Source organism: Arachis hypogaea, chromosome 16 (assembly GCF_003086295.3).
Source record: "Arachis hypogaea cultivar Tifrunner chromosome 16, arahy.Tifrunner.gnm2.J5K5, whole genome shotgun sequence".
Lineage (NCBI taxonomy): Eukaryota > Viridiplantae > Streptophyta > Magnoliopsida > Fabales > Fabaceae > Arachis > Arachis hypogaea.
Window position 1 is genome coordinate 118,927,667 of NC_092051.1, and position 23,058 is coordinate 118,950,724.

A 23,058-nucleotide genomic window follows, 5' to 3' on the forward strand; every position below is an offset into this window, starting at 1 on the left:
TACCTCCTCTGCTCTGCCATCAATCTCCATTGATCTTTCATCATCTTTTGAAAGATAGCAGACTGGTCTTGATGCTCCAGTCTCAACTGGTTAACTGATGATGTCAGCTCCCCCAAGAATGTGGTCAACTGATCCCAGTAGTCACGGGGAGGGAAGTACATCCCTTGAGTCATCTCAGGAATATCCTATGGAGGTGGTGGAACGGCCTCATTCTGCAGTCTTTGTGCGGCTCCCTAGTGTGCTCCATACCCTTTGATGAGCGGATATTTTATACGCTTTTTGCCATCATTAACATATAGTTTTTAGTATGTTTTGTTTAAGTTTTATTAAGTTTTCATAGGTTTTAGTGCAAAATTGACATTTTTGGATTCTACATTGAGTTTATGTATTTTTATGCAATTTCAGGTATTTTCTTGCTGAAATTGAGAAGTTGGAGCAAAAGTCTGATTCAGAGACAAAGAAAGCACTGCAGATGCTGTCTAGATCTGACCTCCTTGCACTCGAAAGAGCTTTTCTGGAGCTACAAAAGTCTAAATAGAGCGTTATCAACGGCTGTGGAAAGCCAACATCCAGAGCTTTCCAGTAATATATAATAGTCTATACTTTGCTTCAGAATTGAAGGCCTAAAACTGGCATTCAACGCCAGCCTCCTGCCCTATTCTGGTGTCTAGTGCCCAAAGGAGAAGAGACCAGCGTCCAATCCCCATAAAGGACCCTCTAGCCAGTGTTCAACACCCTAGAGGCCTCCTAGCACATGGATCTCAATCAAGCTCAGCCTAAACACTCACTAAGTGGGCTCCAGAAGTTGATTTTAGAACTAAAATATTTTTTTACCTTTCCAATGTAATCCTTAGTCATTAGCTTAGTATTTATTTGAGAAGTTTTACAGACTCAGAGGGACCTGTCATATTTTTGTTTATCATTGTATTTTCTATCAGTATGAGTTTCTAAACCTCCTAGGTTGAGGGGAGGAGCTCTGCTGAGTTTTATGGATTAATAAAGTACTACTGTTCTATCTCAATACGTGTTTGATTTTCTATTCTAAGATGTATATCTGTTCTTCATCATTATGAACGTGTTGAACCGGCACAAGGTTATCTCATTCTACATGGGTTCAGAGTGAGTCTTTTATCGGACAATGACGAACCACTAGTTTGATTATACATCTCCTAGACGGCTAATCCACAACTTCGTTTGGGACTTCTCGAGACACCAGTTCACCCGAGGTACGGGGAGATTAGAGTCTTTGTGGTAGAGGCTAGAACCAAAGGCGCAGCATTCTCTAATCTGGAAGATTCGACCTTGTCTGTGGCGTTTTGAGTAGGATCACTAAGGAGAATGAACTGCAGGAGCTTCACCCTTAATCAGACTGGATCCGCACTAACCCTGAAGTTCAGATCTGGAGGAGTATTGGCGATCCCTTAAGAAAGGCATTGATCACATATAACTTACCATAGAAGAAATCATTCACAGTTGAAGAAGACATTAAGACTGGATTAATCCAGAAGAACAAAGCATCTCCAAGCCTTAACCATGTTCTTATCATTGCTTTTACCATCAACCGAGTAACATTTTATTTATTTTCTTTTTATGCATTTAAACAATCAAACAACTTTTCTATCCGCTTGACTAAGATCTATAAGATAATCATAGCTTGCTTCAAATCACAATCCTTGTGGGATCGACCCTGACTCACTCAGGTATTACTTGGACGACCCAGTGCACTGGCTAGTTCATTAGTGCGAAGTGTAATTCCGCGCTACCAAGTTTTTGCTGCCGTTACCGGGGATTATTCGAGTTTAGAAAAATTAACAGATTATTTTGTTGCTTAGATTAGGTATTGTCTTTAATTTTGTTTGAGTCTTTTAATTTTCTTTTTTCGAAAAAAAAATTCAAAAGAATTCTTTTCTTTATTTAATCTTTGCCTTTTGAGTCTTTTGTTCTTGTTCTTGTTTGAGTCTTATTCGAATTTCTTAAGTCTTTTTCAAAAAAAATGTCTTTTGTTTGAATCTTGTGTCAATCTTTAAGTTTGGTGTCTTCTTGTGTCTTTTTTTTAAGATTTTCTAAAATTGTGCCTTTAGTTTTCAAAATTTTTAAGTTTGGTGTCCTTTGCATGTTCTTGTTTTCTTTTAATTCTTTGAATTTTGTTCATGGTGTTCTTCTTGATCTTCAAAGTGTTCTTATTTTTCTTCTTGTTTTGATCTTAAAATTTTGAAGTTTGGTGTCTCTTTATCTTTTTCTTTGCAATTTTCGAATTCTAGGTGTCTTAGATCTAAAAATTTTAAGTTTGGTGTCTTTTGTTGTATTTCTCTTTTTTCATTAAATTCAAAAATAAAAAAAATAAAATATCTTTTCTTATCCTTATCTTAATTTTCGAAAATATCAACAAAAATTTCAAATTTTAATTTCAAAATCATTATCTTATCTTATCTTAGTTTTAAATTTCAAATTCAAATCTTTTCAAAAATCATATCTTTTTCAAATTACTATCTTATATTTCTATCTTTCTTTAAAATTCAAAAATCTTATCTTATCTTATTTCAAATTCAGATTTTAAAATTCAATTTCAAAAATCAAATCTTTTTCAAAAATCAAATTTCAAATCTTATCTTTTTCAAATCTTTTGAAATTCTTATCTTATCTTTTCTAATTTCAAATTTTAAATTCAAATCTTTTTCAAATCTTTTCAATTTCTATCTTATCTTTTCTAATTTTAAATTTGAAATTCAAATCTTTTCTAATCTTCTCTCTTATCTTGTTTTCAAATCTTTCTTAATTCGTTAGTTGTTTTCTCTTTCTTGTTTTTCAAAACATCCTAACTAATTCTTCTCTCTCCTATTTTCAAACATTCTCTTCTATCTCTCTCTTCTATTTTCAAAAATTCATCATTTAACTTTCAAATCTTTTTAATTAATTAGCTTCTATTTTCGAATTTCATTAACAAATAAAATAAAAACAAAAATACTTTAATTCTTGTTTATCTTTTTACTTCTAATTTTTGAATTCTTCTTCTCTCTTATTTGAATTCTTCTTCTCTCCTCTTTATCTTCATTCTTCTTTCCTTTCTTTTTCACATCTCACAGGGAGTCCTCTATTCTTGATCATAGAGCTCACATTCTTCTTCTTTCTTGTTTTCTTTTCTTGTTTATGACCAGGAACAGAGACAAAGAACCTCTCTTTAAACCTGATCCTGAACCTGAGAAAACTCTAAGGAGGTGTTTACAACAAGCTAAAGTACAACACTCCGGAAAAAATCTATCAGAAAATTTTGAACAGGAAGTTGACAACATGGCAGCCGAACCTAATCATGAAGGAGAGGCAAGAAATGTTCTTGGTGACTACATCATACCTACCTCTGATTTCTATGGAAGAAGTATCTACATACCTTCCATTAGAGCTAACAACTTTGAGCTTAAGCCTCAGTTAGTCTCTCTTCTGCAACAGAATTGCAAGTTCCATGGACTTCCACTGGAAGATCCACATCAATTCCTGTCGAAATTCTTGTAAATCTGTGACACTGTTAAGACCAATGGAGTAGATCCTGAGGTCTACAGACTTATGCTCTTTCCCTTTGCTGTTAGAGATAGAGCTAAAATATGATTGGATTCTCAACCTAAAGAGAGCCTAGACTCTTGGGAGAAGCTGGTCAATGCTTTCTTGGCCAAATTATTTCCTCCTCAAAGAATGAGCAAAATCAAAGTGGAAGTTCAAACCTTCAGACAAGGAGAAGGTAAATTCCTCTATGAAGCTTGGAAAAGATACAAGCAACTAATAAGGAGATGTCCTTCTGACATGCTCTCAGAATGGTCTATCCTAGGCATCTTCTATGATGCCTTGTTTGAGATGTCCAAAATATCATTAGACAGTTCTGTTGGTGGATCACTCCACCTGAAGAAAATGCCTAAAGAGGCTAGAGAAGTCATTGAGATGGTTGTAAACAACCAATTCATGTACACCTCTGAGAGAAATTCTGTGAACAATGGGGTCCCTCAGAAGAAAGGAGTTCTTGAAGTAGACACTCTGAATGCCATATTGGCTCAGAACAAGATCTTGACCCAGCAGGTCAATATGATCTCTCAGCATTTGACTGGAATGCAAGCTGCAGCTGGCAGCACTCAAGAAGCTTCCTCTGAAGTAGAAGCTTATGATCCTGACCAACCCACCATGGAAGAGGTGAATTACATGGGAGAACCCTATGGAAACACCTACAACCCTTCATGGAAGAACCACCCTAATCTTTCATGGAAGGATCAATAGAAGCCTCAACAAGGCTTCAATAACAATCAAGGTGGAAGGAACCAAAATAGGTTCAACAACAGGCCACCATTCCCATCTTCTCAAGGGAATATGGAGACCCCTAACCAGAGCCTTTCTGACTTGGTAACTATAGTCCCCAACCTCTCTAAGACCACTCATATTTTCATAACTGAAATAAGATCCTCCATTAGAAATTTAGAGATACAAGTTAGTCAATTGAGCAAGAGAATCCCTGAGACTCCTCCTGACACTCTTCCTAGCAACACTGAAGTGAACCCAAGAGAAGAGTGCAAAGCCATCATCATTGAGGATGAGGCCGAATCTGGAGAACCTGGGATGGCATTGAACGCCAGTGAAGAATATCTCACTGGGCGTTCAACGCCCAAGCTGGCACAGAAGATGGCATTGAACGCCAGTGAGGAATACCTCACTGGGCATTCAACACCCAGACAGGCATCAGAGTTGGCGTTGAATGCCAGGAAAGAGGTCCCTCCTTGGCGTTCAATGCCCAACTTGGCAAAGGAACTGGCGTTAAACGCCAGTGAAGGGATGCATGATGGACGTTCAATACCCAAAGAACTACCAGAACTGGCATTAAATGCCAGCAATGGCATACCTACTGAGTGTTCAGCACCCACTGAAGAAATTCCTATCCAAGAATTAAAGGAAGCCAAGGCTCATGTAGAGACCATAGAGGTTCCCTTGCATGCACTCCTATAGTGCATAAGTTCTAATGAATACTCATCCTCTGATGAGGATGAGGACACTAGGGAAGAGCAAGTTTCTCAGTACCTAGGAGCTCTTATAAAGCTGAATGCCAAGTTGTTTGGTACAAAATCTTTGGAGGAAGAACCTCTAGTGCTTACCAAAGAACTAAATGCTTTCATACAGCAGAAGCTACCTCAGAAGCTTCCAGATCCTGGATGCTTCCTAATTCTTTGCACCAAAGGCACTATGACCTTTGAGAAGGCTCTGTGTGACCTAGGGTCAAGTATAAATCTCATGCCACTCTCTGTAATGGAGAAGCTGAGAATCTTTGAGGTACAAGCTGCAAACATCTCACTAGAGATGGTAGACAACTCAATGAAGATAGCATATGGCTTGGTAGAGGATGTATTGGTGAAGGTTGAAAACCTTTACATCCCTACAAACTTTATTATCTTAGATATTGGGGAAGATGAGGATGAATTCATCATCCTTGGGAGACCTTTCCTTGCCACTGTCAATGCTATCATTGATGTAGCTAAGGGAGAACTGATTCTACAACTAGGGGAGGATCACATCTTGTTCAAGATGCCTTACCCAAACTTTCCCTCTGAAAAAAGAGAGATAACTGTGCAACACTTAGTGTTCCAACCATCTCTTTCAGTGAAAAGCTTTACTAAGCCCCCAAACATCAATTCTAAGTTTGGTGTTGGGAATCCATTAACAAGCACTGAACATAATGGTACTAAGAAGAAATTACCTAAAGGTTGGAGGGACAAGAAAGTCCCCACTGAAGGCCTCTCACCTGGCATGAGAGTTGTCTTCACCAATAAACCAGTCATACCACATACAGTGAGTCGTGTCTTATCTCTAGAGCATGTGGAGCTCATCCATGAGAAGACAAGAAGAAATTTCACTGTATGAGGTGAAATTTTGAGCCCATATCAATCTCCATAAGGAGCTAACCGTCAAGCTAGTGACGTTAAAGAAGCGCTTGTTGGGAGGCAACCCAACCTTATTTAGTTATTTCTATTTCCTCTAATTTCTTAAGTTTGTTTTTCTTTAGTTATTTCTTTAGGTTCATGATCATGTAAAAACAGAACATTCTGGATGGAGTGTCTTGCTGGCGTTGAACGCCAGCCAGGGAGCACTGGCTGGGCGTTCAAAGCCCAAAATGGTAGCTTTGCTGGCATTAAACGCTAGCCAGAGGCAGACCCTGGGCATTCAAACGCCCATGCAGAGGGTAGGGAATCTGAATTCTCTAGTTTCTCAGGACTAGTGGATCCCACAACATCTTTACCTACCCCACTCCTTCACTTTTACTTTCATACTTCTTCCCTATAAACCCTAGCCCAGCCCTATAAATACCCCTCATTCTAACCCTTCATACACACACCTTTCATACACATCAAAGCCCCCTTGGCCGAATTGCTTTCTCCCTCCTTCTCCATCTATTTTCTTCATCTTCTACTCCATTATTCTCTTTTATTTATTTTTTGTTCGAGGACGAGCAAAGATTTTAAGTTTGGTGTGAGAAAAGCGTTGCTTTTTGCTTTCTATTACCACTTATGGAACCCAAGGTTGGAGAACCCTTTAGAAAGAGGAAAGGAAAGGTCGTAGCTGCCACCTCCGAATCTTGGGAGATATAGAGATTCATCACCAAAGTCCACCAAGACCACTTCTATGAAGTAGTGGCAGAGAAGAAGGTGATCCCTGAGGTCACTTTTATGCTTAAGAAGAATGAGTATCCGAAAATCCGAAGAGATATCCAGAGAAGAGGTTGGGAAGTCCTAACCAATCCCATCCAAGAGATTGAGATCTTAATGGTGCAAGAGTTCTATGCTAATGAATGGGTCACGAAAAACCATGACATTAGTGTGAATCTAAATCCCAAGAATTGGAGCACCATGGTCCGAAGGAGAATCTTGGACTTTAGCCCAGAAAGTGTGAGGTTAGCGTTCAACTTGCCTTTGATGCAAGGAGACCCACATCTTTACACTAGAAGAGTCAACTTTGATTAGAGATTGGATCAAGTACTCTCAAACAGAGTTTTCACGAATAAAATAATTTAAATACCCAAATTAGGTTCTAGAAAGTTAGAATGAGAATTTGGGGATTTAAATATGATTTTTGGACTCAGTAGGTCTTTCCGAGTCAGAAAATGTGTTTTCTGCGAAAAACCGTGAAAAACCGCGAATCAACAGTTAGACCGGTCGAACCGGTTTAAGTATGTCCGATACTGTGCGAGAAAAAGTGAAAATAGTCGAAAACCTTAAAAGATATTAGGAATAGAAAATTGGGTGTTAGTGTTAAAGGTTTGGCCCAAAGTTGGGCCGAACGGGCTAAAAATGCTAACGGGTTGGACCGAGTCCAAGTTAGGTCCAAGGCCCAACATATATAAGCTCATAAAATGAGATTTTCAGCTCATTCCACCCTCATTTGAAAAAGGGGGCGCTACTGAATTGAGAGGAGAGGGAGAAGAAAGAACACTATTCACCCTCAGCTTCTTTTGCTTGCAACTTGAGCTACGGAGCTCCGATTGACGAGCCATTTATAGCCATGCGTAGCTCTCGGCGAGATCTTCCTTTCTATCTAAAGAAACCTGGTAAGAAATCGTTGTTCACCCTTCAGTTTCGTGCCCTAGATTTCAGCACATTTTGGGTTTAGTTTTTGAGCAAATTTTGTGATTTTAGTTGTTTAGGTGATCTCTAGTAGTGGGTAATTACTGGATTTTACCCCTAATCTCATTGAGTAAGGTAAGGTTTCACTAAATCATTGTGTTTAGTTATTTTGTGTACCTTAGGTTTTGATTTTGGTGATATATGTGTTGTTAGTTTGAGCTTTGGTATTTGTTAGAGTTGGTTAAGGCTTTGGATCAAGTTTGATGGCTTCATTTTGGTGTTTGGAGCATTTGGGAATCAGCCAAGGTATGGTTTCAATTTCTTTTATGTAATATGTAGTATTTTTGGACACTTAGGCTAGTTGACCTTAAGATAGAATTGAATGATTTGGGTGTATGTTTTGATTGTATCTGATTCTGATGTTTGGGCATAACTTGTATGATAGTGATGATGATATGGAGTTTTGGTATGAGGAGTATATAAGTTTGATAATGATTGTTGGTATTTAATGATGATGAAGGTTGATGATGAATGTGTGATTTAATTGTAATTGAGGAGGGATTGATGATTATTGAAATTGATGAGGCTTTGTAGTGATTGTTCATATTGTTGATGGTTGATATTAATTACGAGTGTTATGATGGTTGTTTATGTTGAGGAAATTGAGGATGAAAGTTGATATTTGTTATGGTTGTTGAGAGTTGTTGGTATTGTTGATGATTATTGATGAGTTGTGTTGATTATGGTATATGATGGTGTTGGTGTATGATGTGGGAATTGGGTAATGATGATTTTTTAGGATTGTTAATGGTTGATGGGGTTTGTTGATGTTAATAAGGTTAATGGAAAGTGAAAAATGTGAATTTGGTTGCATTTAGAATTGTTGATTGGTTTAGAAGGTTGTGTGATTGAGAAAATGGTTGAAGTAGTATTTGGTATGAATTTTTGGGTTATTTTGGTATGTTTGAAATGTGATTGATTTGGTATTGGATTGAGGTTTGGTTTTAAATTGAGTTTTTGAGATTTTGGATAAAAATGGATTTTTGGTGAACTTTGATGGATCATGACTTGAGCCTCAAAGCTTAAAATTACATGAAACTTATTTTAAATTAAAGATGGCTTTGAGAGCTTTAAATTGATATAAAGTTTGTAAAATTTGAATTTTTGTAGAGGAAGTTATGATCATTCAAAGTTTGGTGTCAAAATCTGAATCCTGCAGAGCTGCAAAATTTTGGGATTTCTAGTATGTGCGCACGCACAGCCTTGTGCGCACGCACAACTCGCAAGATTTTAAACCTGTGCGTACACACAGACAGGGATGGGTGTTCTGTTTGCAGCGCTAGCATAGCTTGTGCGTGCACACACTAATGAGGGATTGCAACCTGTGTGTACGCACAGCCCCGTGCGCACGCACACGTTGGGAAGGTCAGTCTGTTAGGGATGCTAGCACAGCTTGTGCGAGTGAACAGACTTGTGAATTTTCGTACCTGGGCATACACACACTTTAAAAATCTTCCTGGGCATGTGCACGCACACCCCTGTATGTATGCACACGCCCTATTTCTCAAATTTAAAACTTGTTTTCAACTATTTCACCTTCTCAGCAAGCTTGTAAGCCTCTATGACACCATTTTAAGACTCTTGGGCTCAATTTTGGATGTTGGAATATGGGAAAGGTCCTAGGAGGTTTAATTTAGGTTTTACTTTGAAAAGTTAGCAAACAGAGGTTTAGGTTTCTGGTGTAGTGAGGATGAGTTGGTTGAGAGAGAAGGAAGAGTGGTGAATATGGTGATTACTGATAACGAAATTGAGAAACTGATGAACTAGGGAGTTCGGAATGGAACTTATGACTTGATGATGGTTGTGATGAGTATGAGTGGAAGTGTGTTTAGAGGAGTGGCCTCTAAGATTGAATATGTAATTACGATATGCATTGTTCTCCGTCGTAGGGGCTGTGGCAGTCTCCCGCCTACGTTCGGATGTGAGAGTTGAAGTTGGGCTTCTCACTCATATTTCTCGCAACCAGAGGAAGGTGGTAGGGCACGCTCCCTCAAAATATTTTCCTCTGAAAGGAGAAGGTGGTAGGGCACTTATCCCTCGAAATTATTCCTCCTGAAAATGCGATTTCTCTCTAATTGCAAGGTGGTACGGCACTAACCCACGGAATCATGCGGCAACCAGAGGAAGGTGGTAGGGCACGCTCCCTCGGAATGTTTCCTTCTGAAAGGAGAAGGTGGTAGGGCACTCATCCTTCGGAATTATTCCTCCTTATGCGCAATAGAGAGACTAATCCGGGAGTTGTCGACCGGATTTTCTGTCGGGTTTGGCACAATAACCGACATGTGATATCACAGCCAATAGGACATACATTCATCATATGTATTTTCTATATGCTTGCTTGCTTTGTTTACTTGAGTTTGCCTAATTGTATAACATGCCTACTTGCTTCTTGAATTACTTGCTGTAAATGTATACTATCTGTGTTTTACTTGCTTGCATTTATCTTGTGTTTGTCTGGTGCTGAGGATGTTAGGCCGGTGGTGGCGACGAGATTGCATGAAGGTTAGGTTGGCGAAGGCTGTGGGATACTGCGGTGTGATTAGTATTAGTTAGAATCCTTTAAGTTTAGAAAACCCTGTTTATTGTTTAAGGTTTACGTTAATTATTTTTGTTCTAAGCTTGAATATCGGTTTGATGTGAAGTTCTAGGATTGCCTTTGGCATCCCGAAGCCTTACATATTGCATTATTGGGCACTATTACCATACTGAGAACCTCTGGTTCTCATACGATATTTCTGTTGTATTTTTCAGATGCAAGTCGCAACCCACCTCGGTGAGTTGCTTGGATGGTAACAGGAGCGGAGGATCCGGATACCTTTTGGACTCTTTTTTATTTATTTTGTTTAAACATCTCTCACTTTTGTATTTTGTTTTGCCTAGAGGCTTTTATTTGAGAGAACAAAACTTGTATAAGCCTTTTCGAACTACAGTCTTCTGGTTGTCTGTATATATGGCTAGCCGGCTTAAACTCCGCGAGCTGTGGCTAAATTTTTATGATATTATGCTATGATATTTTTCTATACTGTATTTATTTCTTGTGCTTTAAGTTAGTAGCTTTGCTAGTACGTTTTGCGCTTTTCAAATCCTGTTTTTGAGCTATATCCTTCATCAGACTTCTATATATATTATTTCCTTCTATATATAAATATGTATAAGTCTTAGGACTGTCGTAACCTCTGATTAACCTTTGCTTTATGGCTAGAGGTAAGGCTTAGGGTAATTGGGGTGTTACAGCCTTCACTAAGGTGGATTCGTTCTCTTAATCCCCTTTTCTTATGTTATTTTTCTGTTTGTTGTTATGTTTTATTGTCTGTTCTCTTATTCTTATTACATGATCATTTCTATCTATGTCTTAAAGTTATAAAATATTCCATATATCTCTCATCTTACTTAAACAGAAAATTTTATTTGAAAAGAATTGAGAGATACATGAATTTCGAGTTTATCTTAAGAACCGTTCAATTATCTTGATGTGGTGGCATTGCTTTTATTTTCTGAATGTATGAATGAATAGTGCATCTTTGAAATTAAAATTAAGAATGTTGGCTCTTAAAAGAATGATGATAAAAGTGAAGTATTATTAGGAATCTGAAAAATCCAAAAAATTGATTCTTGAAGCAAGAAAAAGCAGCAAAAGCAAGATGCAATAAAAAGAAAAAAAATTGCATGCGAAAAAAAAAATAAGCAGAAAAAGCCAATAGCTCTTTAAACCAAAAGGCAAGAGAAAAAAGCCAATAACCCTTTAAACCAAAAGGCAAGGGTAAAAGGATCCAAGGCTTTGAGCATCAATGGTTAGGAGGGCCTAAAAGGAGTAAAATCTTGGCCTAAGCGGCTCAACCAAGCTGTCCCTAACTATATGCTTGTGGTGTGAAGGTGTCAAGTAAAAAAAGCTTGAGACTGAGCAATCAAAGTCGTGATCCAAAGCAAAAAGAGTGTGCTTAAGAACTCTGGACACCTCTATCTAGGGACTCTAACAAAGCTGAATCACAATCCAAAAAGGTTCACCCAGTTAAGTGTCTGTGGCATTTATGTATCTGGTGGTAATACTGGAAAACAAAGTGCTTAGGGCCACGGCTAAGACTCTAAAAAGCTGTGTTCAAGAATAAAAAAGAACTAAACTAGGAGAGTCAATAATATCATATGGATTCTAAGTTCCTAAGGATGCCAACACTTCTGTGTTTCAATGGATAATGAGATGTCAAAACTATTCAGAAGCAAAAAGCTACTAAGTCTCGCTCATCTAATTGAAATTGAGCTTCATTGAAAACTCTGAGATTTATTGTATCGTACTCTTCTTTTTATCCTACTTTGTTTTTGGTTTCTTGTCTTTAAGTTTGGTGTTCTGATGAGTGGATATTTTATACGCTTTTTGTCATCATTTTCATATAGTTTTTAGTATATTTTGTTTAAGTTTTATTAAGTTTTCATAGGTTTTGGTGCAAAATTCACATGTTTGGATTCTACTTTGAATTTTTTGTTTTTATGCAATTTCAGGTATTTTCTGCCTGAAATTGAGGAGTTGGAGCAAAAGTCTGATTCAGAGGCAGAGAAAGCACTGCAGATGCTATTTGGATCTGACCTTCTTGCACTCAAAAGAGCTTTTCTGGAGTTACAGAAGTCCAAATGAAGCGTTCTTAATGGCTATGGAAAGCTAACATCTAGAGCTTTCTAGAAATATATAATAATATAGACTTTGCTTCAGAATTGAAGGCCTAAAACTGGCGTTTAATGCCAGCCTCCTGCCCTATTCTGGCGTCGAGTGCCCAAAGGAGAAGAGACCAATGTCCAACGCCCATAAAGGACCCCCTAGCCAGGGTTCAATACCCTAGAGGCCTCCTAGTACGTGGATCTCAATCAAGCTCAGCCCAAACACTCACCAAGTGGGCTCCAGAAGTGAATTTTAGCACTAAAATAATGTTTTACCCTTCCTATGTAATCCTTAGTCATTAGCTTAGTATTTATTTGAGAACTTTTACAGACTCAGGGGGGACCTGTCATATTTTCATTTATCATTGTATTTCTATTAGTATGAGTTTCTAAATCTCCTAGGTTGAGGGGAGGAGCTCTGCTGAGTTTTATGGATTAATAAAGTACTACTGTTCTATCTCAATACGTGTTTGATTCTCTATTCTAAGATGTATATATGTTCTTCATCATTATGAATGCATTGAATCGGCACAAGGTTATCTCATTCTACATGGGTTCAGAGTGAGTCTTTCATCGGACAATAATGAACCACTAGTTTGATTATACATCTCTGGTAGCACAAAACCCCACACCTTTTTCATACTGTTGTACCAGCAAGTGCACTGGGTCATCCAAGTAATACCTGAGCGAGTCAGGGTTGATCCCACGACGATTATGGTTTGAAAAAAGCTATGGTTATCTTGCAGGTCTTAGTCAGGCAGAATCAGAAGGTTGTTGGGTAAACTTTGAATGATTATATGTCATATATAGAGTTGTAAGAGTAATGTGCAAAAGGGGTAAAACCAATTGGATTAAATGATAGGAATAGAGTTGAGAGTTGGAGTTGCTTTCTCTTCCTGAATTAACTCTGGTACTACTGCTCTCTTTGCTTGCGAGTGATTTCTTTAATGGCAGGCTGTATGTGATTGACACTGGTTTGAGCAGCTACCAATACTCCTCCAGATCTGAATCCCACGTTTAGTGTGGATCCATTCTGATTAAGGATGAAGCTCGTACAGTCCATTCTCCTTCATGATCCTACTCAAAACGCCATAGAAGAAATTACACTTTCCAAACAGGCCATATATGGGGTTTCTTCTCCAACACCTCAACAAAAGAAATATTGACTTGTAACTTATTGAGGACAGCCACAAATTGAGCAATTTGCTCATCCTCAGTTTCCTTTTACACGCTCAGAGAGGGTTGTACTTCAGGCTCCTTTATCTGGACTGGGGCGTGTACTAGTGCATTTCCAGTCTCCTCCTAAGCCTCTTCCTCTTGCAAATCTCCAGCAGCATACTCCTCCTTGGTTTCGGCCTCCTTATCCACAGTGAGAGCTTTGCTCTCTTCCCTTGTATTTACTTCTGTGTTACTAGGAAGAGTGTTGGCAGGTCTCTCAGGTATCCTGCTGCTCAACTGACCCACATGTATCTCCAAGTTCCGAATTGAGGACCGCATTTCTTGCATGAAGCTATGAGTAGTCTTGGAGAGCTCAGAAACTATTATGGCTAAGTCAGAGATGCTTTGCTTAGGCGTCTCTATCTACTGCTGAGAGGGTTGGAACTATCCGTTGTTGAACCTATTTTGATCGGTTCCACGCTGATTGTTGAAGCCTTGTTGAGGCCTTTGTTGCTCTCTCCACCCAAAGTTTGGGTGATTCCTCCATCCCTGATTAAAAGAGTTTGCATAGGGACATTGCTGGGATTTCTAGAGGAATTTCCCATGTAATTCACTTCCTCTATGGTGGTCTGAGTAATGTCACTAGCGTCCCCTTGAGTATAACTTCCAATCATGTCATAGGATGCATTTTGTGTGTTGACGGTTGAAACCTGCATCCCGCTTAGGTGTTGGGATATCATGTTGATCTATTGGGACATGAGCTTATTCTGCGCCAAAATGGTATCCAGTGTATCCACTTCCATGACCCCTCTCTTCTGAGTGGTCCTAGTGTTCACAGGGTTCCTCTCAGAGTGTACATGTACTGGTTGTTGGCAACCATTTCAATAAGCTCGGTTGCCTCCTCTGGCGTCTTCTTCATGCGCAGTGAACCACCAGCAGAGTGATCCAGTGACATCTTGGCCATCTCAGAGAGGCCATCATAAAAGATTTCTAGCCTGGTCCATTCTGAAATCATATCAGGAGGGCATCTCCTAATTAGCTGCTTATATCTCTCCCATGCCTCATAGAGGGATTCTCCCTCTTTCTGTCTGAAAGTTTGGACTTCCACTTTAAGCTTACTCAGCTTCTCGGGTGGAAAGAACTTGGTCAGAAATCCAGTGACCACCTTGTCCCATGTGTTCAGGCTCTCCTTAGGCTGAGAATCCAGCCATAGCTTTGATCTGTCCCTTACAGCAAAAGGGAAGAGTATGAGCTTGTAAATCTTGGAGTTCACTCTATTCGTCTTAATAGTGTCACAAATTTGCAGAAAATCAGATATGAACTTGTTGGGGTCCTCCTGCGGGAGTCCATAAAACTGACAATTTTGTTGCACTAGAGTGACCAGTTGAGGCTTGAGCTCAAAATTATTGGTACTAATGGCAGGTACTGATATGCTGCACCCAAAGAAGTCAGCAGTAGGTGCAATGTATGAGCCAAGCACTTTTCTGGCGTGCTCTTCAGTGTTCGGATTTCCTCCAGCCATAGTGGTCTCTTTAGCTTCCTTCTCAAAAGACTCCATGAGATTCTCTCCGGCTTTGTATGCTTGGGTTTGTTGCAAATGCCACCTTAAGGTCCTCTTAAGTTCAGGATCAAAATCAAGAAGGGGTTCCTTGTCCCTGTTCCTGCTCATAAACAACAAGAAACAAAGAAAAAGTGGGAGTCTCTATGTCAGAGTATAGAGAACTCCCAGTGAGGTATCCTAAAAATAAAATAAGATAAAGTAAACAATTAACTAGAAGATTCGAAAATAAATATTGAAGATTTAATTTAAAAAAATTTTAATATTAAAAAGAAAGATTTTAAAAATTGTTGAAATTCAAAAAAAAGAAAGAAAGAAAACTAAAGAAACAACAAACTTAAAAATTGAAATTAAATAAAAAATAAGATAACAAAAATTCGAAAATAAAAAGAAAAGATAAATAAGATAGAAATTAAAAATTCAAGAAAAAAAACAAGATAAAAAGAAAATAAACTTAAAATTTGAATTTAATTAAAGTAATTAACACAAAATTCGAGAATCAAGGAGAATATAAATCAAATAAAGATCGAAAATCAAGAAAAATAAACAAGATATGATTCAAAAATTAAAAAAATTGATTAAACCAAAAAGAGAAAATCACTAAAAGGGCACCAAACTTAAAATTTGAAATCAAATAAAAATAAGATAGCCAAAACACAAGGAAAAAATTCGAATTTAAGGAAAAGATAAATAGGATAACAATTGAAAATTAACAAACATAAATAAAAAAGATTTCGAAAATCAAAAGAAAGACAATTAAACAAAAACTAATAAAAATGCCTAATCTAAGCAATAAGACAACCGAAAGTTGTCAATCACGAACAATCCCCGACAACGGCGCCAAACACTTGGTGCGCGAAATTAGAACTCGCACAATTTTACTGACAAGTGCACCAAGTCATCCAAGTAATACTTCAGGTGAGTGAGGGTCGATCCCACAAGGATTGTTGGATTGAGCAAGCAATAGTTATCTTGTTGGGCTTAGCCAGATAAATAATAAAATATGGTTGTTGGTGTAGAACGCATAAGTAGTGAAAAGCAAGTAAATAAAGTAAATAAACAGGTTTGGTGTAAAACAATTATGAGAAAACAGTTAAGGTTTCGGAGATATTTACTTTTTCAGATTAAAACGTCTTACCAACTATTTTAACATTAAATGATTTATTCTCCTCTAATCCTCATCAAAAGTCACTCTCGTGGTCATTCAATTCAGATCAGAAGGTGAAGTTCAGAAAACTAGTTTAGCACCACAAAAACCTCAATTACCCAAAGCTAACGAGATTTTATGTCACTTATCCGATTAGTCCAGGTAATTAGCAGTTTAAGAGGAATGTTTTCAAGCTGTAGCTCAAGTGAGATAACTCTCTCGAGAATCACAAGAGCTCATGTAGAATAAGGGTCATACTCTCGTTCCACCCAAATTCATAAGATTAAGAACGAAAACAACACCTTAGAATTGAATCAAACATTAATTAAAATAGAAGAATAATAATCTTAATCCATAGAAATAAACAGAGCTCCTAACGTTAATCAAGAGGTTTAGTTGCTCATGACTTACAGAGAAAAATAAGGTTCTAAAAGTGCAGAAGGAAGAAGAACCCCTCTAATCCTAATGGATCTTCTCCTATAAATACTAGCCTAATAATAAATGCTAAACCTAAAAGATATTATTTTAAAATAAAAATTACAAAGATAAAATAAGATAAGGCTAAGAGGTGCTAAATCCACTTTGGAGGCCCAATAGCATGTGAAACGAGCTGCTTGCTAGCGTTTAGCGCCAGTCTGGGCGTTGAACGCCAGAGAGGGAGAGCGAGATTCTGTTTTTATGCCTCCCTGCTGGCGTTGAACGCCCAAGCTGTCACCATTTTTCTTTCTTGCTCCAGGCTTCTCCAAATTGCTCCGAATTTCACCTAAAACCATAAAAATACGAGAAAAACTCAAAGTAATATCTAAAGATGAATTTTGCACTAAAACATAACAAACTTATTAAAGTCTAACTAAAAATAATATAAAAATAACTAGAAAAAGGGTATAAGATGCTCACGCATTAGTGACAAACAAAAATGAGGAGGAATTTACTGTGAAAGAAGAAGAAAACATTGGTGAATGACGACGAGGAAGAGAAAGAGACGAGAGTTTTAGAAAAAAAAAAGAAGAAGATTAGGGTCTTTAGAATGAAAATTAAAATTGGAGTGTTTTTAAAATTATAAAAAATAAAATTATGAGTAATTTTTGTAATTTGTGATCATTGTAACTGGCACGTCAACATTTAATCTTAAACTATAAGTAATTCAATTGGCGGCTAATTATTTTTGTCAAAATTAATCTTTTTTAAGAATTTTTTGTCAATAATATTTTTTAAGTATCATTTTATCAACTTCTAAATTTTTCGAATATTAAATTAGTGTATACCTTTAAAAATATACATTTTACTACAATCTAAAAAAGGCTTTAAAAATATAAGAATATCTATTTAATTCAATGTAATTTGTGTATATTTTTAAATTGTAATATTTCACTATAATTTATATTAAAAAAGGACATATAAATAAATAATGTTAGATCAAAGAAATTATTTTATTAGTTAATGTTTTATTTATTTTGATAAAAATCCCTTTCTCTAAAATTGTATTAGAAAAGCAAAAATCATTTTGAAAAGTTTCAGGTAAGGGTGCACATGCTTCGATCCGATCCGAAGATTCGACCCAGTCTCGAATATTTTAGGGATTAATTTTGTGTGATTTTACTAGATTTAGGGTAGGGTAAGGGTCTTAAAAATAGACCCTGTCATTATTTCGGGTCGAGTCCGAGCCATAGTTCGCGTCACCTGAATTCGATCCGGTGGTCCGGTCATCATACACAATTAATATTTTGTATTCTTAGTGATGGATTATGGCTATTCTTATGTGGAATTTAAGTATTGTAAACTATAATATTTTGTATTATTAGTCATTATAAGACTATAAGTTAATGTTTTATGTTTAGAATGCATAAGACTTTAGACTAATGCATAATATTATGTTATTTGTATTGATTTAAATATTTGGTGTTATTAGACAATATTAGTATTGATTATAGTTATGCTTTAGTATTGATTGTGGTTATACTTTAATTTTGAAAAATGATTGGTTCTTGTTATATTTTTTTAAGTGAATTTTATCATGTCAAATAATAGTTGAAGTCTTAAAAATTTGGATATTTTTATACCCTAACTTACAAGAAGGTATCAACGTAATGTAATATTAACGGCCCAATTTTCATTCGGCATAATTGTGGTCCGAAAATGTGTTGGTTTTATTGGGTCTAGAGTCAAATTCGGGTCTAATAAATAAATCTAGTGTATATTTTAGACCAAATTTAAATCACATCAAACTTAATTTTATCCAATCCATATACACCCCTAATTTTAAGTATGAAAATTGAAGCTAAAATCATTATTTATTGTATAAAATTTTTAAATAAAATTTTAATTCTTGACGGATTAATGAATTTGCTTACTAAACCAAAGAACACGGTGAGGAAAAGGAATACGAAGACATGAGATAACGTGTAAGCTGCAAGCTGGGGTTGTTACAGGTGGCAGATGAGTCAGCAAATGGGAATGAACGACCTCAGAAAGAGAAAGAGCAAAGAAACAAAGAAAGAAAAAAGAAAAGAAAAAAAAGTGATATGGTGAGATGGTCAGTGCTGAAAGTCTGAAACGCTAAATGCTGAGACTCCCACTCCACTCCCACTACCACCAGTCACCAGCTCGGCTCTCTTTTTACGCCGTCTTCAATTAGCTTTTTTCCGACATTACCTCCACTACCTCATGGCTCATCTTATCACTCAAATATTTTATTTAGTCAAATTTCTAAATACTAGTTAACTCCAAAATTGCATTCTATTGATTAAAACCTCACCAAATTCAGTGGATATGGCAGAGTAGAAGACTTAGAGGATTTTTTTTAAATAAATTAAATAATGATATAAATAATTTTTGACGTTTTTTATTAAATTGTATCCTATTACTTATTTCGTTTACACCTTAAACGAATTAATTTTAAAAGTATTTTTTTATACTATAAATAAAATAAGGTTGACATATTGAGACGTGTTTATTTTGTTTACAGTATAAATAAAATACGTTTAAAATTACTTCGTTTATACTATAAACAAAATACGTGCAAAATTATTCTATTTACAGTGTAAACAAAATACATTACGATAAATTTTTAATAACTATAAAAAAATATGCAGCCCTTTGTATTCTTAGAACAATATATTGTTAAAACTAATATCTATTGCACGCTACTTCTATTGAACTTAGTATAGAACTAATATGACAACATATTTCATGTTTAACATAAACTTTAAACGAAGAAAAGACCAACCTCAAAATCCTCTGTCTCGACAACGTGCCGCATAGCGTTTAGCCTATTAATATCCGCATTAGGTTGATCGGCGCACACCATCATCTTTAGGTGACTTGTAGGTTTGATTAGAGAAGGGTAAAGTGGGAGAAAAGTAAAGGAAATGAAATGTTTTTGACTTTTGGTGGCGCTGTGAACGAAACTCTTATATATAGGCGTTTTTTCTCTTATTTCGTTTACAGTGTAAACGAAATAATTTTAAATGTATAGGAGTGTTACACAACACGTGTGCAAACGTCATACAATTGCCACATTTTCAACCTTAATTCGTTTACACTATAAATAAAATAAATAATACGATTCAATTTGATAAAAATACTAGAAATTATTTATACCCGTAAATAATATATTTATTTAATTTATATAAAAAATCCAAGACTTAGAGGGTAGAGCTTTATTTTTCTTTAACTAAGTCTTAAGATTTTCATTTTTATTTTGGATATAAAAAGATGATAAACTGTTTCAAATATCGGAAAATGCCAACAAATTAAAACCTCACCCAACAAAATCTAGTTTGAGGAAATTAAGTGTAAAATTTTTTTCTTAATTATATTTTTTGTATTCACATACATAAAATTGTCAATGTATCGCTTTGTCTAAATAGATAAAATAATTATAATGTGTATTCAGATGAAATTTGAGAGAAATTATTTTAATTTGATATTAATTTTAGGTTAAATTTAGTTCATAATTTAGGTAAATTTGATTCGGCCTGAACATGTTTTATAACTTTTATGATAAAATTAATAATAAAATATTATGTTTTATACGTTAATTAATAATTTTATATTATATAGAATTATTTTTGTTTTAAAATAATTTATTTTAGTTTAAATATTCTATAATATTGTTAAATTTAAAATTTAAAAATAATCTTTTGTTAATTCGTTTTATGAAATTAGTATTTGTATATATTAATTATACATCGGGTCTATTTTCAATCTATGTTAAATTAATTTAAAATTAAATCCAAGTTTTAAAATAAAAAATACTAGAGAAAACTAAGAATTTATTGTTTTTGTTAATCAATTAACCATTAATATTTAAAAATGTAGAATAAAGTATGTTGTTATATTATCAAACTAAAAGAATTGAGTTAATGATTAAAAATAATAATAATAAATAATAAATTTTAATAATTTTTTAATATATGTTTTTCAAAATAACTCCAGATCAAGGTCTGTGTTTAAACTAAACCTGGCCCAGCACGTATGCCCTCCTACTAGTGGACATAGACAAGGTTAAAGATGTCAAAAAAAAAAAAGAATTATATAATTACAAGATTCTTGAAATATGTTATTTTAGATTCACTCTTAGCCAAGGATGTGAAAATTATACCATAATCGTAGTCAGATACCTATAGTTCATTTCTGAAGAGTAATATAAGAGATCTTAACTCTATAAATTAAATTTGTTGTGTTAATCATCTGTGTTATAGAAAAAATTTTGAGTGTAATATTTTAATATAAGATGTAATCTTTATTGTTATTGGTTTTTATTTATATGGCTTTTCCTTTTATTTATATAAATTGAACTCTTATCTTGCTCTCTTTTAATTGGGCTTAAAATGTTTAATTATTAAAAAGCATAAAAACTTCTATCATTCTTTTTTCTTTTTCGGACACGAAACTTCTACCATTCTGACTTCTCATTCTATAAATTTAATAGAAAGGTCATACTTTTTTTTCATGAGTACACTACTCACACACACTTTGGAATTCTTTAATCACAATCCAGTTTTAGATTAAGTTTGATATAATTTTTACTTTTCAAAAGTAAAAAAAATTAATTTTTAAAAAATAATTTTTTTAAAAATTGTAATACTTATATTTAATAAATTAAATTAAAAATAACTTTTAATAAATATAAACAATAATAATTATGTTTAGTAAAATAATTTTTAAAATTTATAAATATTATAATAGACATAAATATAAGAATTGAATTTAAAAATTAATTGATATATAAAATTATATTAAAATTATTAATTATGATAAATATAAATTATTTTTAAAAAAATTCTATTTTATGTAATTTTAAAAATACCTCTATCTTTTTCAATATAATTTTATATATCAATCACAAAATAAAAAATTTATATTTTGAAAAAATACAAACACTTCTTCAAAAAATTTTATTAAATCAATCTTCATAGGGGACAATTAAATGATTAATTTGCCACCTCAAATGTTATTTGAATTCATATTTTTTTAGTTGATAAGAAAGGTCATGTAGGATCAACCAAAAGAAAAATCAAATACATTTGAGGTGGTTATCACAAATCAAACAATGAGTCAACGTGGAGCAAAAGAAAAACATGGGTCATGAAGCAGCCATCTTACAATAAGGACCTCTCTGTGTTATGAAAACTGAATAGCAAGGCCAACTTCTTTTATAAGATTTTATTTAGCGTTCATATAAAAATAGGTCTCAGTTGTGTTGGACTGGTAGATTTTAGTGTTGGACTGAACTACCAACCGAAAATGAGTATTCAGTCCAGTTAGGTCCTCTTCTATAAATGTCTTGTTGCAGAATTACAAAAATTCACCCGGGATCCATCGTCAAATTGGAACCTACTAGACGGTTCTTGGATCTTTTAGGTAATTGATTCAGGTGTAATTTGATAAAAATATATTAAATAAAAAAAATTAAGAGAAGACATTAAAGATATGTAAGTAAATTTGTGAAAAAAATTTCTATTAATAATAAATAAATAATATAAGAATTAAAGATGAGAAATAATAGTAGAAAATAAGTGTTGAGATTTTTACTAATATCACAAAAAGATAAATGATCTCTTTAAAAAGTGGACAAGAGTTTATTAAATTTGTTGTCAGATGTTCTAGTAGAGCACCTAAATACTAATTTGTTTAAGTTTGATGAACAAATGAAGAATAATGAGATTAGAAGAAAGCAAAGAATATGGATGATTTCTCAAATTTTTAAAAATGTCTTTTTGAGAGAAATAGATTAAGGTCTTTTTATAATTTTAAATTATTTTGGGTGTTTTTATTATTTTAAGTTTCTAACTAAAAATAGGTATAAGAAGGAAGTTAATCCTCATAAGTTAAGGTAGCAATTCTGATACTGCTCTGGTTGTTTGTGGTAAAGAGGTGTTCAAGTAAAAGAGTGTTCATAATATTTTACATTAGTAAAGGAACATTTAATTTGGTTCTTTTCTAACTAAATGACATTCTCTATCCTTCAAATCTAACTAATCCACTTGTGTTTATTTAGTTCCCACTAAAAGAGAAATTCAACTCCTCAGACTATTTTTTTGGTTTTATCCTTTTGAGCCTATATCTTTAGGAAAAACTTTTTTTGGTCATATTTTGAGTCATTTTAAAATTATTTATACACAAAAAATTTATATTTTTAATGTACAATCATAAGTTTCCATGTAATTTTATGGGAGCGCATTAAATTTTTTGTACTCCATGAAATTATTAAATTTTTTTGACATATTATTACTCCAAATAATAAAATCTCTTTTTTTTATTATTTTTTACATATAATGACATACATATTTTTATATATTATAATATTAAAATATAAATATGTTTATGTGATTTGAATATAATTATGTACTAAAAAAGATAAAAAAAATATTATTTTACAAAAAGTTTGAATATTAATAAAA

At 34.5% G+C, this 23,058-nt stretch overlaps 1 non-coding gene across 1 annotated transcript; it reads left to right on the forward strand.

The window, feature by feature from the left end:
• The first annotated feature begins 14,457 nt into the window (after window positions 1-14,457).
• LOC112761411 (small nucleolar RNA R71) lies at window positions 14,458-14,565 on the forward strand. Its single transcript, XR_003181804.1, has one exon. It is a non-coding gene; the product is annotated as a small nucleolar RNA R71 (small nucleolar RNA).
• Window positions 14,566-23,058: the final 8,493 nt, after the last annotated feature.